Source organism: Tachyglossus aculeatus, chromosome 17 (genome assembly GCF_015852505.1).
Source record: "Tachyglossus aculeatus isolate mTacAcu1 chromosome 17, mTacAcu1.pri, whole genome shotgun sequence".
NCBI classification, from domain to species: domain Eukaryota; kingdom Metazoa; phylum Chordata; class Mammalia; order Monotremata; family Tachyglossidae; genus Tachyglossus; species Tachyglossus aculeatus.
The window spans coordinates 18,664,194-18,679,052 of NC_052082.1; positions in this window are offsets into that span (position 1 = coordinate 18,664,194).

Below are 14,859 nucleotides of genomic sequence, written 5' to 3' on the forward strand. Positions count from 1 at the left end.
TGGGACAACCTGATCACCTTGTATCCCCCCAGCACTTAGAACAGTGCTTTGCACTTAGTAAATGCTTAACAAATACCATCATTATTATTATTATTATCATTACACTTGATGAGACCAGGAACTGGGAGCCAGCTACGGAGAGGAGGAAGAGTTCCGGAGGGGAAGCCCTGGGGTCACCATCACAGGGAGCAGGAAAATCCTTCTCTCTACTGCAAAGTCTTCGGGGAGCCGGGATGGTTGAAACTGTTCCATGGAGGTTAATCAATCGATCAATCAATTGCATTTATTGAGTGCTCACTTTGTACAGTGTACAAAGTGTTCAGGAGAGTTTAAATGAGTTGGTAGACATGTTCCCTGCCTTGATTATTGTATACCTTGACCACAGCATCAGCCTCCTTGCTGACCTCCTAGCCTCCTGTCTCTTCCCACTAAAGTCCATATTTCACTCCGCTGACTGGATCATTTTTCTACAGAAACGTTCAGGCCATAAAGAAGCAGCATAGCATAGTGGATAGAGCACGGGTCTGGAAATCTGAAGGTTTTTCTCCCAGCTCCACCACTTGTCTGCTGTGTGACCTTGGACAAGTCACTTAACTTCTCTGTGCCTCAGTTACCACATCATAAAATGGGGATTAAGACTGTGAGCCCCCCGAGGGACAACCTGATCACCTTGTAACCTCCCCAGCGCTTAGAACAGTGCTTTGCACGTAGTAAGCACTTAATAAATGCGATTATTATTATTATTATTACCCCAGCGCTTAGAACAGTGCTTGGCACATAGTAAACCACGTAACAAATACTATCATTATGATTAGTAGAGAAGCGAGGTGTGCAGATTGGATTCCAGTAGGAGATCAGCAAGGTAAAGTAGGAGAAACAAAGCTAATTGAGTGTCTTAAAGCCAATGGTAAGGAATTTCCATTTGATGCAGAGGTGGATGGGCAGCCGTTGGAGATTTTTAAAAGGTGATAAGAGGTGGACTGACAGTTTTTCAGAAAAAATGATCTGGGCAAGCAGAACAAAGTAAGAACTGGATTGGGGAGAGACAGGAGACAGGGAGGTCAGAGAGGAGTGAGACTGTGAGCCCCATGTGGGACAGGGACTGTGTCCAACCCAATTTGCTTGTATCTACCCCAGCTCTTAGCACAATGCCTGACACATAGGAAGCACTTAACAAATAGCATAATTACTATTATTGTTACGTTTCCCCTCTTCTGATGATCTGGGAGGACGCAAGCCACGGGGCCGCATCACTGGGGAAAAGACGGCCGAGGAGGGCCCGGACCAAAGAGAAGCAGCGTGGCGCAGTGAAAAGAGCACGGACTTTGGAGTCAGTGGTCAGGGGTTCAAATCCCGGCTGTGTGACTTTGGGCAAGTCACTTAACTTCTCTGGGCCTCAGTTCCCTCATCTGTAAAATGGGGAGTGATGATGACAACCTGATCACCTTGTAACCTCCCCAGCGCTTAGAACAGTGCTTTGTGCTTAGTAAGCGCCTAGTAAATGTCATCGTTGTCATCATCATCATCAAAGCGTATTTCTCTCACGAACCCAACCGAGGGACCCATCCGAGGTCAAAACTGACCACCATTCCCGCTTCTTCACAGACAACAGCACCTGTATATATGCATATATGTTTGCATGTATTTATTACTCTTTATTTTATTTGTACATATTTATTCTATTTATTTTATTTTGTTAATATGTTTAGTTTTGTTCTCTGTCTCCCCCTTCTAGACTGAGCCCACTGTTGGGTAGGGACCGGCTCTATATGTTGCCGACTTGTACTTCCCAAGCGCTTAGTACAGTGCTCTGCACACAGTAAGCACTCAATAAATACGATTGAACGAATGAACGAACGAACCTCCAGTGGTTGCCCACTCACCTCTGCATCCAACGGAAACTCCTTTAAAGCAGTCCATCCCCTTGCCCCTTCCCACCTCACCTCACTACTCTCCTGCTACAACTCAGCTCACATACTTCCCTCCTCTAATGCTAACCTTCTTACTGCACCTCAATCTTATCAATCTCGCTCCACAACACTTATATATGAATCCGTCATTTATTTACTCATATAAATGTCTTTCTCTCTCTCTAAACTGTAAGCTTGTTGTGGGCGGGGAATGTGACTGTTATATTGTTATGTTATACTCTCCCAAGCTTTTGGTACAGTGCTCTCAGTATGGTTCTCTGCATACAATAAGGGCTCTGTAAATATGATTGATTGATGATGATGATGATGATGATGATGGCATTTGGTAAGCGCTTACCATGTACAAAGCACTGTTCCAAGCACTGTGGGGGATACAAGGTGAGCAGGTTGTCCCACGTGGGGGCTCACAGTCTTAATCCCCATTTTACAGATGAGGTAACTGAGGCTCAGAGAAGTTAAGTGACTTGCCCGGGTCATGCAGCAGACATGTGGCAGAGCCAAGATTAGAACCCAAGACCTCCGACTCCCAAGCTCGTGTTCGGACAGAAGCAGCGTGGCCTAATGGAAAGAGCATAGAATTGGGAGTCAGGAGTCCCCCGGCTCTAGTCCCCACCCTGCCACTGGCCAGCTGTGTGTGCCTGGGAAAGTCACTTCACCTCTCTGATCCTCAGTTTCCTCATCTGGGGTAGGGATTGTGCCCCATAGGCTACCCTTGTACCACTCTGGCTTGTTTTTGCAGTAGGTATTACTGCAAATACCTACTTGCAGTAATATTTACTAAGCACAAAGTTACCACGTAATGTCATTGAGCTAGGTTCTCCTCTGGATTTAGGAGGGCACAACAATACACTCTCCTGGAGCAAAAAGGAAGATGAGTTTCTATTTACTCCTTTCCCAGTGGCTCCGTGGCAACAACCGCAGCAGCCAGAGGCTAACTTTCTTACCCTTGGAAGCCATGTTTTGTTTTGTTGTCTGTCTCCCCCTTCTAGACTGTGAGCCCGTTGTTGGGTAGGGACCGTCTCTATATGTTGCCAACTTGTACTCCCCAAGTGCTTAGTACAGTGCTCTGCATACACTAAGAGCTCAATAAATATGATTGAATGAATGAATGCTTCCTGGTATATGCTGCCAGGAAATAGCCAATGGTCCCAGTGCCCAAAGAAAGTGCCCGCAGTGGGGCCTTCCACTCACTGGCTCTTCCCTCATCGTATCTTTGTTCACACCCAAACACGGAATTGCACCCGTTTGGGCTGTTAGATGGTAGGTTGGCACTTCAGCTGGGTGAGGGAGATATCTCCCAGACAGAGCAAAGCCCGGGGAAGTTGTAGAGGCTCTCGAAGAAAGGGAAGAATCGGGCTCACGAACAGTACCGTGAAGATCTAGAGTAACAACTTAATGTCTTCGAAGGAACTTAATGTCTTCGAAGGAAGGCATCCTCAAAAATCTCCAGTGGCTACCAATCAATCTGCACATCAGGCAGAAACTCCTCACCCTGGGCTTCAAGCCTGTACATCCCCTCGCCCCCTCCTACCTCACCTCCCTTCTCTCCTTCTCCAGCCCAGCCCGCACCCTCTGCTCCTCCGCTGCTAATCTCCTCACCATACCTCGCTCTCGCCTGTCCCGCCATCGACCCCTGGCCCACGCCATCCCCCTGGCCTGGAATGCCCTCCCTCTGCCCATCCGCCAAGCTAGCTCTCTTCCTCCCTTCAAGGCCCTGCTGAGAGCTCACCTCCTCCAGGAGGCCTTCCCAGACTGAGCCCCTTCCTTCCTCTCCCCCTCGTTCCCCTCTCCATCTCCCCCATCTTACCTCCTTCCCTTCCCCACAGAACCTGTATATATGTATATATGTTTGTACATATTTATTACTCTATTTATTTATTTATTTATTTATTTGTACATATCTATTCTATCTATTTTATTTTGTTAGTATGTTTGGTTTTGTTCTCTGTCTCCCCCTTTCAGACTGTGAGCCCACTGTTGGGTAGGGACTGTCTCTATATGTTGCCAATTTGTACTTCCCAAGTGCTTAGTACAGTGCTCTGCACATATTAAGCGCTCAATAAATATGATTGATGATGATGATGATGATGATGAAGGCATCCGGTTGGAATTCTCTGCTCTCTTTCAAATACCGTATGCCCTCCTTATGCCAGGCTTTCGGTTTGTTACAGACGTGCTCCTATTCCTGGGTCAATCTATCTGTCCTCTTTCTAACTCCCAAGGGGGTTTCTCTTCGCTCGAATGGATGCGCTTAACAAAAGCGATCTGAGCCTTTAATAATTAAAATTAATATACTAACATCATCAAGCGTGACATTTAATCACTTCCCAGCTTCCTTGTAGGGCCTTTTTAGCTTTCCGCAATTTTCTTCTCATTTATCAAAGGAGCACTTTGCAGACATGAGGGTGACCTGAAAGTAATTATGTAAGCGTACTGATGAATAAGAAGTGACTAATTACCTGCTAAAAATACATCCGTAAATGTGACTCTAGATTTGCTAGTCCAAAATATATATGTGTTATACTATGGTTGTCTTTCTTTCAAATGAAAATTATGCAGATGTTTTCTGGGGAAAATAGGTTTTACTTTTTCTTTATTTGTTCAAGCATGCTTTTTTAAAATTTTTTATTTTTTTAGAAATGCATAAAATAGAGCAATGGTACCTGCCACACAGACAGTTGTGACATCAATATTAATAAAGCAATAGCAATCGTGGTATTTGTTAAGTGCTTACGGTGTACCATGCACCGTCCTAAGCACTGGGGACGAGACAAGACAATCAGGTCAGACACAGTCCCTGTCCCACACAAAGCTCACAATCTATGTGGGAGGGGGGATGGGTATTGAATCCCTATTTTACAGATGAGGGAACTGAGGCACAAAGCAGTTAAGTGACTTGCCCAAGATCACACAGCACATATGTGGCAGAGGTGGAATTAGACCCTATGTCCTTTAACTCCCAGGCTCACACTCTTTCCACTAGGCCACACGGCTCCTCATGTTCCTATTCATACATGCCAAATACATGCAGAATTCACTCACAAATACGAATAATAATGGTATTTGTTAAGCACTTACTATGTGCAAAGCACTGTTCTAAGCTCTCGGGGGGGGGGGGGGATACAGGTTGATCAGGTTGTCCCACATGGGGCTCACAGTCTTCATCCCCATTTTACAGCTAGGTAACCATGGACACATCTCTCCCAGGATGTCCCACCTCCATCTGCAATCGTTCTGGTAGTGGATCTGAAGCCTTCTTGCATGCACCCAAATGTAGGGAGAGAAAAGACAGAAAAGGAAGATATTGCAGGGAAAGAGGGAGATAGTGTTGAAGAAGAAAAAGGAAGAGATGTGAAGAGAGTTGGAGATAAGAATGACCCAAAAAAAGAAGACTGAGACAAACACCTAGAGATAATCAGAAGAGCCTCAAACACAGGAACACAGAGTTGGAAAACAGATGAAGTTTGTGCATTCCTTCTTCCTTCCCCTCTCCCACTCCTCCACCCAATGCCAGATTCTCAGTTTTTGGAGGAGCCAAGGAAGAGGAAGTCTTGAGGGGGGGAGAGGGGGTTTAGATGGCATCAGTCTCAGTCTCCCCTTGTTTTAGAGCCTGAAAAGAGGCTGAGCAAGAGCAAAATAGAGAAGCAGAATGAAGATGACAGCACTGTGCCTACCTGAGGATAGCAGGCTCTCGCTGGTGGCCATGAAAGTACGGTATCTGACAGCAATGAATTCAGTTTCCCCAGACACTAGGCTCTCTCTCTTCTCCCTGCTCATCCAATTTAAACTTCCTGCTCTCTCCTCTCTCTCTGACCCCTCTCCTTCATCTTTCACTCCCTTCTTAGGCTTTCAATCCCACCACTACTTTAAATCCACCACAGCTGGGGAGGACCCTTGCAGCCTTTTACCTGGTGGTACTCATAGGACCCAAGCTTGAATGTAGGGTAGAAAATCAGTGGGGCTTTGGGAGGAGTAAGTGTGATGGAGCTTGGGAAGATCAAGGGACTGTGAAAGATAGTGAGTCATAGCAACCCTTTCCATCCTCTTTTATAAACTCTTTGGCCTGTGCCAGTTTATGTGTCAACTCTGTGTGTGGTTATACTACAGCTGGGTAGTAAGATACTACTACTACTACTACTACTACTACTAATAATAATAATAATAATGGCATTTATTAAGCATTCACTATGTGCAAAGCACTGTTCTATGTGCTGGGGAGGTTACAAGGTGATCAGGTTTTCCCACAGGGGCCTCACAGCCTTAATCCCCATTTTACAGATGAGGTCATTGAGGCACAGAGAAGTGAAACGACTTGCTCAAAGTCACACTGTTGACAATTGGAAGAGTCGGGATTTGAACCCATGACCTCTGACTCCAAAGCCCAGGCTCTTTCAACTGAGCCACACTGCTTCTCAAGATGAAACCTTCTAAGCAGATCCTGCTGTTACCTTATGGCCATAATGTTCCTAACCTCGCTTTCAATGCGACTCGGAGACTATATTGAGTTGACCGGTCTATAGTAATGTTTCTTTGTGTCTGCTTTCTCACTGGTCTAGGAAGTAGCTTAAATGACAGCTGATGATGAGGGGTGCGTGTAGATCTACACTTTCCTAATCCTCCCACCCCCAGTTTCCCAACTTCCTGTCAGAAGCCTCAGGGTAACAACAAGATTGGAGATTAGGAGTGAAGGGGCAGTTAGGGACGAGGGGCAGATTAGAGATGTAGAAAAGGACACTTTCTATCAGTGAGACAGGTGGGTTGGGCTTGCAGAATCATTTGCCTCGCCTATTAGTTTGGGCATCCATTTATTCTGCATGTTTATTACTCTCTTTCTTGATTATTGAATCTTGAGGCACTGCAAGGTGAAAGAATTCTCTGCTTAAAAATTTTGAACCTTTGTTGGGAAAAACATCAGTGTCTACAATCGGCGGCAAGTGAATTTTTGCAGCAGATCCACGTGCTTTCCTCTCATTGTAAGGCAGTGATGGAAGAAGATAAGAATGACTTAGGAAGAGCTGCTAAATGTAGATAGGACTAATCTCGCAGCCTAAAACCTATTTTTATATGGACTTTTTCTAAAAAAAACTATGCTCAAGTTTGGAATACGAAAGGAGTCAAAACTCCTTTCTTGATTTTTCCAACTGTTTTAGAATTACTTCTCTCATGAGTATATCCTTGACTCCCTGATTCTCCAAAGCCCCAGATCCCTTAGGCTACCAGAACTGGCTGGTAGCCAGTTTAACACGGGGCAGAGTCTAACACAGGGCAGGGAGGAAGGCACAATGTCCTGAAAGGGTGGTGTTATGAGCATTTCAGAACGGGTAAAGTCCAGGTCCCAATTTGGAGCCATGGCCTCTACCACGGCAGGCTGTTCCAACCTAGAGAGGTACTGAGGTACGTGTGGTTGATGCGAAAAAGTAACGGAGAATGATGTAAGAGGTGAGGGTGGCTTGAGCGTTCTGGGAAGAGAGCACGGGGTCTTCCTCAGGCCCTGGACAGAGCTGCCTCCTGGCAGTGACTCTGACCCATAATGGGGTGATTTCTGAGGCGGGTGGTAGAACAACTCTGAGGAAGACTCTGGGCCACCCTTGCCTCCTCAGTTGGCATAGGTCTCCATTTACCAGAAGACCTGGAGGGACTTCCCACCTGCCCACTCTTCCCCACTTGTTCCTCTCTCCCTCCTCTTCTGATCCTGACCCCAGGTTCACTCAAGCTACTAATACATAACCACGTATTAAAGTAAAAACACTCTATTTGACTTCTGTCCTCCATGATTAAGACCAACCCTGCCCACAAACCGAGAAAATGTACTAAGGTAACGTCTCGGTGCCAGTAGACTTCCATGGCATAGAAGGGAAGGGAAAATAACAAGAGTCTAGGGTTCCCACTGCACACTATATCAATCCTCTGCTGGCGCATTTTAACTGATTTTTATGAAAGTGGAAATACGGCTTTTCCTATTCTCCAACCCAAGTGAATTTTCACCCTCTTGAATTCATGTTTGCTTTCTTAACCTAAATCACTTTTAATTGAAGATCGGCCTGGCTGCCCTTGGCAACAGTGCTCACTGTTTTCTATACCTTAGAGCTTTCACCTAAGCAGTGTGGCTCAGTAGAAAGAGCCCGGGCTTGGAAGCCAGAGGTCACGGGTTCTAATCCCAGCTTCGCCACTTGTCAGCTGGGTGACTTTGGGCAAGTCACTTAACTTCTCTGAGCCTCAGTTACCTCATCTGTAAAATGGGGATTAAGACCGTGAGCCCCACGCGGGACAACCTGGTCATCATCATCATCATCATCAATCGCATTTATTGAGCGCTTACTATGTGCAGAGCACTGTACTAAGCGCTTGGGAAGTACAAATTGGCAACATATAGAGACAGTCCCTACCCAACAGTGGGCTCACAGTCTAAAAGGGGGAGACAGAGAACAAAACCAAACATACTAACAAAATAAAATAAATAGAATAGATATGTACAAGTAAAATAAAAAAATAAATAAATAGAGTAATAAATATGTACAAACATATATACATATATACAGGTGCTGTGGGGAAGGGAAGGAGGTAAGATGGGGAGGATGGAGAGGAGGATGAGGGGGAGAGGAAGGAAGGGGCTCAGTCTGGGAAGGCCTCCTGGAGGAGGTGAGCTCTCAGTAGGGCCTTGAAGGGAGGAAGAGAGCTAGCTTGGTGGATGGGCAGAGGGAGGGCATTCCAGGACTGGGGGTTGACGTGTGCCGGGGAGATCACCTTGTATCTCCCCCAGTGCTTAGAACATGGTAAGTGCTTAACAAATGCCATTATTATTATTATTATTATTATTATTCACCTCTAAGTGAATGAGACAGTAGAGGAGATGGTCCCTGCCTCTAACAAGCTGCTGAAGAGAAAGACAGAAAGAGACACAAAGAGAGAGATCCAGGCAGAGAAGATACACTCACACATATACACTCACCATCAAAAACACAAACCTAGAGAGAATGCCTGCCCAAAATAGAAGATTTTGGGGCGGACTACTGAGGCAGCAAAACTGCCCTCCCTCCACAGTTCTCCCCTGCCCTGGCCAAAGGTGATGCCCCTATCCAATCCTGCTCAGTAGAGGTGTTGCTGCTGTTATTGCTAATTACTGGAATTCCCTGGAATTCCCAGGGTTTCTCTGGTCCCGTGAGACTGTATCAAGCCAAGCTTCCAGGGAGCAGAACCTAGCAATAAAGCAGCAGACTCTCTCCTAAGCAGGAAGGCTGTCAAGTCAAGGTACGGAGGCAGCAGTCGAGAAGTAGCAAATCTCTACATCAGTCCCTTTCTCCCTGCCCCCATCATTGTTTGGGGGAGGGCAGCCATCGCTGCCGTTCCGATAGTTCGATTTTAATGGGCCTCCATTAACCAAAATGTACCTTCCCACCCAAATAAGACCACATGACATTTGGTCACTTTGAAAAGTGCTTTCTGTTCCCTCTGAAAACTAACTCGGACGTTGGTTCATTGAAAAATGTCAAGTGCTAGTAGTTCTTTTTTTTTTTCAAAACAATTTCTTCCTAGTTATCTGTCTATACCTATAGCTACCAGGTTAATGGGTAAAAGATATTCCTCATTCCATCGTTTATTTATTTCACAATTATTCGTGAAGATGATAAAGAAATGCAGTGATAGGTATGAGCAACCAGTAATATAAATTATAACATGTACGTAGACCCAGGGTATTGAAGGAAACTTGGTAGGGAGAACCTAAGAGAAATTTGACTGTAGAGGAATAGAAATTTAAAAACACATATAATACAACTCTGAAATTCCTCAGTCTAGTGTTCCCTAGTGCAAGGAAATGAACCACTACAATAATCGTCTATCTATAGGTATATGTTAACTTTAAGGCTTTGTTTAACACTAGGTTCAATATTTCTAATTAATTTTTGCCCTAAAGAGTCGTAAGAACAAATGCACTTGTACTGTCAATTCTAGCTTTCAAAATAAATATCAAATCAACAGAAAAATAAAGTTCCTGCTGGACTGCAAGCTCCTTATGCCTATCAACTCTGCTGTATTGGACTCTCCCAAGCAATTAATACAGTGCTGTACGCATAGTAAGTACTCAATAAATAACAGTGATTGTCTTCTTCACAACTACTGTATATATCCAGACCCAAATCACACAACAAAAAGCAATTCAACATGTCGATTGTACGTGAAAGCTCTTAAACTGATCAGTGCAAAAATATGAGATCCCAGTTTAGTCTCATAGTTCTGGTTTCATTCCCTGCTTCCCTGTATCAGTGCCGCTCATTTATGGCCTGAGGTGACCTTCAACATACAGACTCATTTAGTAGAATGATTTTTCAAATGTACCCAACACCTGGTAGGCAATGGATAAATAGTCGTTGACTGATTGTGTCTAACAAATTTGCAAGTTTAGTAATCTGTAAGGGCGAACATGAAAAGATGAAGTGTTCGTACCCTTTGCAGAGCTCAGCAGTAATATTAAATAGCCCCTTGGTACGTTCAGGTCTATCCATCCTAATCATGTTGTGTTCTAATAACCTGGCCTGAAATACTTTCCAGACTTTTAATCTGGTATATCAATTTATTTGGATAGGTCAAAAAAATGAAACTGAACTTTGATGGATGAAACTTAATTACCCAGAATATCTGCTTACCTTGATACTTGTGTTTTTACCGCACATCTTAAACAGAAAATTCTAAACCGATCCTATTTTTGAGGGTAGAGAAAATGCTCTGCATGTTCTGCTGATGCACAAATGAAAATGCTTTTTTTTTTATCTCTTTCCTTCCAAAGCTTCCTGTGGGTGCTCGTTTTCCCTTTTTAGAGACAGTCTCAGCTGTACCACTGTCACATCCTTCTCTCTGATAGCACTTCCATCTTGCCCTTTTGCCCTGTTCCTCTTTTGTGTTAAAATAAGTAATGAAGCATTCGTGTAAACATCGACATCAGTTTGAAGGTCACATTTCTCCTCTTCAGGTGCCAAGGCATCAATCCATCAATGGCATTTATTGAGAACCTACCGTGTGCACAGCGCTGTACTAGATGCTTCGTGAAGTGCAATAAGAGTTGGTTAAGTCCTGCCTGACTTAATCCTGTCTGCCACTGTGTAACTTCATTTCCTGGAATCAGTGAATATATCGTTGGTATTTATTGAGTGCTTACTGCGTGCATAACATTGTACTAAGCGCTTGGGAGAGCACAATACACTACTCACTTTTACCCAGTTGCTTCTGACCATCAAACCAGCTCCCAGAAGCTTTAAAAAACACCATTTGCTTGTATACACTCCTTATCCCTTCCTTTCCTCTCCAGACTGTGAGCCCACCGTTGGGTAGGGACCGTCTCTATGTGTTTCCAACTTGTACTTCCCAAGCGCTTAGTACAGTGCTCTGCACACAGTAAGTGCTCAATAAATACAATTGATGATGATGATGATGATGTTCCTGCAACCGTTTTTGAAACTAGTGTGGGTTAGCAATAAACACCACCAGACTCACAGACACAGAGGGACAGGCCCACAAAGGAGTGAGCAGAATGGGTTGCCTGAATGCAGAATTCTGGATGGTGGGTTATCTCTCCTGAAGATTCAATGTAATAAAATTTCTGTGACCCTCTCAGAGGGGTCAATAACTAGTTTTACCCTGTGATTCTGCTACAGGTAACCCTCAGAGAGTCTGAAGCTGAACACAAAAATCAGAACAGCCAAGCAGGGTACTACTGTTGAGGATGAAAGGTGCTCTTCACAAGTACTTGGATGTAATGCTGCTACTCTAGCAGTTTCCTAATGTGCAATATAATCTCTTCTGAATTGAGAAGCCTAATCTGACATTATGAACAAAACCTTTACTGTAATGAGATACCCCCAAGTGATTCAATTTTCAAGCAGCTTTCCTCTATGTGCTATCATCTTCTATTTTGACAGATTACTTTTGTTTCTCAAAACTTGGGGAATAATAATATAATAATGACAGCATTTGTTAAGCGCTTACTATGTGCAAAGCACTGTTCTAAGCACTGGGGGGATACAAGGTGATCAAGTCGTCCCACGTGGGGCTCACAGTCTTAATCCCCATTTTACGGATGAGGTAACTGAGGCCCAGAGAAGTTAAGTGACTTGCCCAAAGTCACACAGCTGACAATTGGCGGAGCCGGGATTTGAACCCCTGACCTCTGACTCCAAAGCCCGTGTTCTTTCCACTGGGCCACGATGCTTCTCGAGTACTTGGGTTAATTGCTTCTCTCCTATTTTTTAAAAAGTAGTTAAATTAGGCAGCCTTAAGTATACCCATCCTAAAATCTTTACGGAATTGACAGAGGTTATTGCAAGGCAACAAGCTAAACAACCTGATTCTCCCCTTCCTGCCTGACTCAGCACTTGCTCCTGGGAGAACCCAGGGGCAAAGAAATTACTCTCTACCCTTTTGTTGTAATGTAGCAAAAACCCCAGTTAGGCAGCTTGACTCAAGACTGTAATGATGATGATGGCATTTGTTAAATGCTTACTATGTGCAAGGCACCTTTCTAAGCGCTGGGGAAGATACAAGGTGATCAGGTTGTCCCACGTGGGACTCACAGTCTTAATCCCCATTTTACAGATGAGGTAACTGAGGCAAAGGGAAGTTAAGTGACTTGAACAGAGTCACGCAGCTGACAAGCGGCAGAGCCAGGATTAGAACCCATGACCTCCGACTCCCAAGCCCATGCTCTTTCCACTGAGCCACGCTGTTCTCCTGTAAGCCCTCTCTTCTAGACTGTAAGCCCCGGGTAGGCAGGGACTGTCTCTCTTTATTGTTGAATTGTACTTTCCAAGCACTTAGCACAGTGCTCTGCACACAGTTAAGCGCTCAATCAATACAATTGAATGAATGAATGAACTGTGGTGAGATAGAAGGGTGGGGCAATTTGATTTAACTGTGGGGAGACAGGATGGTGGAACAGTTCCCCTCGCCGTCCCAAAACACACACATGTAATAATAATGGCATTTATTAAGCACTTACTATGTGCAAAGCACTGTTCTAAGCGCTGGGGAGGTTACAAGGTGATCAGATTGTCCCACGGGGGGCTCACAGTCTTCATCCCCATTTTACAGATGAGGGAACTGAGGCGCAGAGAAGTCAAGTGACTTGCCCAAAGTCACCCAGCTGACAAGTGGCGGAGCCGGGATTTGAACCCATGACCTCTGACTCCAAAGCCCGGGCTCTTTCCATGGAGCCACACTGCTTACACACACATACAAACACCACACACACACACACACCCTCCCGAACTGCCCAGTACAGGTTTACTAGCTCCTTTTTTTTACGGCATTTGTTAAGTGCTTACTATGTACAAAGCACTGTTCTAAGCGCTGGAGAGGTTACAAGGTGATCAGATTGTCCCACGGGGGGCTCACAGTCTTCATCCCCATTTTACAGATGAGGTAACTGAGGCGTAGAGAAGTTAAGTGACTTGCCCAAAGTCACACAGCTGAAAAGTGCTGGAGCCGGAATTTGAACCCATGACCTTGGACTCCAAAGCCCGTGCTCTTTCCACTGAGCCACGCTGCTTCTCTTAACACAACACTTAGCTCTTAACACTTCAAGTTTATCAATTGTACAATTATAATCAATTTCCAACATAACTCAACATCAACCTAGGGCACCATTGTGTCACATAGGAATTGACTATAACAATAATAATAATTCATACTTACTATGAATGATGTGTATATAGCTATAATTCTATTTATTTTGATGATATTGACACCTATCTACTTGTTTTGGGTTTGTTTGTCCATCTCCCCCCTTCTAGACTGTGAGCCCGTTGATGGGTAGGGACCATCTCTATATGTTGCCAATTTGTATTTCCCAAGCGCTTAGTACAGTGCTCTGCACACAGTAAGTGCTCAATAAATACGATTGAATGAATGAATATGCCAAGCACTGTATTAATAATAATAATAATAATGATGGTATTTGTTAAGCGCTTACTATGTGCAAAGCACTGTTCTAAGCGCTGGGGAGGTTACAAGGTGATCAGGTTGCCCCACGGGGGGCTCACAGTTTTAATCCCCATTTTACAGTTGAGGGAACTGAGGCACAGAGAAGTTAGGTGACTTGCCCAAAGTCACACAGCAGACAGTTGGAGGAGCCGGGATTTGAACCCATGACCTCCGACTCCAAAGCCCGGGCTCTTTCCACTGAGCCACGCTGCTTCTACTGCTGGGGTAGATATAATATAATCGGATCTGACTCAGTCCCTGCCTCACTTGAGGCTTATAGTCTAAGGGAGGGAGGGAACAGAAATTCAATCTCCATTTTGCAGGTGGGAAAACAGAGGTACAGCAAAATTAAATCACACAGCGGGCAATGACAGAGCAAGGATTAGAACCCAAGTCTCCTACTCCCTGGCCAATGCTATTTCCACTAGGCCACAATGCTCTGAGGCTAATATAATTTATCATCCTTTACAACGCTTTAGGAGAATTGAGCTAATTCAGATGTCACAAAAATTGGGGGGGGGGGGGCTGTTAACAGATGGGAACCAATTTCAAAGTATCCTCAAAACATTAAGATGGTCAGTCAATCCATCAATCGATCAATCGTATTTATTGAGCGCTTACTGTGTGCACAGCACTGTACTAAGCGCTTGGAAAGTACAAGTTGGCAACATAGCCATAAAGTTCACTAAGGACCTCGATCTCATCCGTCTCACCACCAACCCTTTGCCCACATCTCTAGCCTGGATTTCCCTCCTGCTTCATGGAGAAGCAGCGTGGCTCAGTGGAAAGAGCCCGGGCTTTGGAGTCAGAGGTCATGGGTTCGAATCCCGGCTCTGCCAATTGTCAGCTGTGTGACTTTGGGCAAGTCACTTCTCTGTGCCTTAGTTCTAGACTGTGAGCCCACTGTTGGGTAGGGACCGTCTCTATATGCTGCCAACTTGTACTTCCCAAGTGCTTA